This window comes from Monopterus albus, unplaced genomic scaffold, assembly GCF_001952655.1.
Source record: "Monopterus albus unplaced genomic scaffold, M_albus_1.0 scaffold172.1, whole genome shotgun sequence".
NCBI lineage: Eukaryota > Metazoa > Chordata > Actinopteri > Synbranchiformes > Synbranchidae > Monopterus > Monopterus albus.
In genome coordinates this window covers 1,639,153-1,642,274 of record NW_018128052.1, presented here as the reverse complement: position 1 = coordinate 1,642,274, position 3,122 = coordinate 1,639,153, and positions in this window count along the sequence as shown.

Sequence of the window (3,122 nt, the reverse complement as noted above, 5' to 3'; positions counted from 1 at the left end):
CAAGGGGCGTGCAGAGCAGCAGGTCAGAACTTACTGAGTACTTTATAAAAGGACAGTAGTATTTTGAAATCAGATCTGTGAAAAACCAGAAGCCAGTGTAAAATCCTGAGAACTGGACTGATGTGAAAACCATGAACCAAACCAAAACCATGAATCATAGGAAACTACGACGGATGGCGTTATTATTACAGTTGCAAATAAGAGCAATGAAGCAGGCTTCACTGCAGAGACTCTATTCAGTGGTTTATCACAGTAGAAACCTGCAGGTGTGTGTGGAGGGACAGCCTTGTGATTCTAACTGACAAATTAATTTATATTAGCTGTCGAGCTAAAACAAATAAGCATGCTAACAACTTAAGTGCCTGGGTTCATACATAATAAATGGGAAGGAATAAGGCTGGACTGATGTTTCCTCCTGTCCAATAAAAGCACACCTGTGTTATCCTCCTGGGACTAAGATGTGTCCTGCATCTGAAAGAATCCTTCACATCAAAAAAACGAGTGAAGATGCAGGTTAACTGGTGGCGTTTTCATAAGTTCTTACCTTATCAGTTTTGGTCATCACTGAGTCCTGGCGATATTCAATTCATCTGTATCGCTGCAGCCTTGCCACAACATTGTGCTGTCTGCTCAGAGTTCCTGTCTAATAACTCTGGCCATATGGGTAATACCATGCGTATGCATCTGTGCTTGTCACTCAGTCACAAATTAAGTGACAGCTAAGTGACATGTATGTAAAAACAACAGCCAAACCTGGTGACATAGACTGTTTGCCTTGTGTCTCTGAGTCTTTTGGCCTCATGTGTGTCAACTGTGTCAGGAGGAGAACATGCCGGTGAGAAATGTCTTTAGTTAGCGTTCAGCAGACCAAGCGAGGCTTTCACCACCAATACTGATGGTTGTTGGAGGTGACCGAATCTCATTCTTACAGGAGTTGTGATTGCTGAGGTTTCCACTGTGGACAAACATACAGGTGAGTAGGCTCATGAAGACGATAATAACCTAAAATGACCTAAAAATGTCTCACAAAAAGATTTTCGTGAGACAGAACAGGTTTTATGAGAGAATCGTCTCTGCAGCTGAGGTTCACAATAACTTCACAAACAGAACATACAGTACTGGTATTTGCTGACATTGTTTTGTCTTTGTCAACAACATCTTTCAGTGCTTTAGCATTTATGTTCAGTTTTAATCTCATCTACAACTAAAATTTAACAAATGAGAGAAATCTTTGTTATAATGTTAAACATATACTGTACAGTAGGTTAGTTATATTTATGCTTCACTGTCTCATATTAGTTCAAATCCAGGCCAGCGTCTAGGGCAGTGTACGTCTCAGAGTGCCAGCGGCCTCAGAGCTTACTGCTGCTCAACAAGCTTTCTGGAGCCAGTCCACAGCACCAGTGGTGCCTCTGCTGAGTGTGACTGGATTTACTCTCCATGCAGCATTGTCTCATCTCACACTCACCCTGTTTAGTAAGTTAGAGTGGGAAAGAAAAACATTTTTCCAAATGGAAAGAACCCACTGGAAGCATTTCTTCACCAGGCCGCTTTGCTTAAGCATGGCTGAGCCTCAAAAGGTTGAAGCTGTCACAAACACACTGACTTCAGGCTGAGGGGGGTGACCTGCTACTGTCCCACCCTCTTTACATGATTAACAGCAGTGGATCTCTGATTGACCAATCAGGTGGCTTTAAAGAGCAGCTACCACACGCCAGACGACAGTCTCACTCACCAGGCAGGATGGACAGAAAACTGACATGTAAAGAGTTGTCTTAACCGTGTTATCCTTTACTTCTTCCCCTTTGTGTTGGTTAGTTTTTTTCCAAGGGGGATTTCTATACAAAGAATAGTACATGGTATTATCATTGTATTTCTAGGATATTCATTGTTCTTTGACATGCATTTCTGTACTTTGTAGATGACCAAGGTGACCAAGGGACATTGCCTGGAGATTATTAATAAATTTGAGCCTTGCTCTGAGAACGGGAAGCAAGGGGTTTCAGTTTTTTACCATGCTTGGAACAAAATTTGGCCTTGTTTATTAATCTGCAAATAACAACTCCAGTTAAATATAAAATATTGTTCATTAATACTGCTATTGAAATTATTTCTTTTCAGCGCTGAATTGCAGTGTAAGTTGTTTTGAAAATGTTTTTCTGCAAGGTCAGAGTTTTGCAGCTCATCAGGTGCAGTGCAGTTTAGGTGTCAATAGGCTTTACCAAGTCTAATTCATTCTGCTTTGACAAATCTGCTCTTTATTATCCTTTGAATATTTCATTACATTTCTTTCATTTGGCAGGTGCTTTTTTTCTAGAGGAACTCTCACTGCTGGAGTGTTCACAACTTTTTCAATTTCCCGTATTTAAGAAGTGAGATGTCAGTGTCTTTAAAAACAGCACAGGCTGTAATATAAAATGTATGCACATCTACAGCTGGGTGACAACTGAAAAGACAAACTACCATACAGTGACCAACAGAGCCTTGTTAGCGCTGTGTCTGCCAAGCAGCCTCAGGTCTCCCCTGTTGGAGAGAGGACATGTCATTCTTCCAAGCCAGATCCACTCACTGCGCCCAACACACCGTGTCATCATCATGAAGCCATTCAGTGACCTAGAGCTGCAACCATCAGTCAGTTGACTGACAGAAAATTAACTGGCAACTATTTAGAAGCAAAAAGCACCAAGGTGTTCTGATGCCACCTTCTTTAATGTGAGGAGCCGATGCTTTGCTTTGTCAGACATAAGAATAAACTGAATCTCTTTGGATTTCTTGGTTGTACTAAACAAGACATTTGGAGACACCACCTTTGAATCATAAAGTCACAATGGGCATTTTTCCCACTGTTTGACGCTGTGAATAAAAAGATCAATCAGCTAATCAAGAGAATAATTTGCTGATTAATCAGTGAGCCCTGCATAAAAAGCCCCCCCACTTTGGGGTGGTCTTGTATTCCTTCCTTCAAGCTCGGGTCCTCTACCAGAGGCCTGGGAACTTGTGGATCCTGCGCAGTATCTTAGCTGTTCCTAGGACTGCATTCTTCTGGACAGAGATCTCAGATGTTGTTCCTGGGATCTGTTGGAGCCACTCTCCCAGTATGGGGGTCACAGCCCACAATGTTC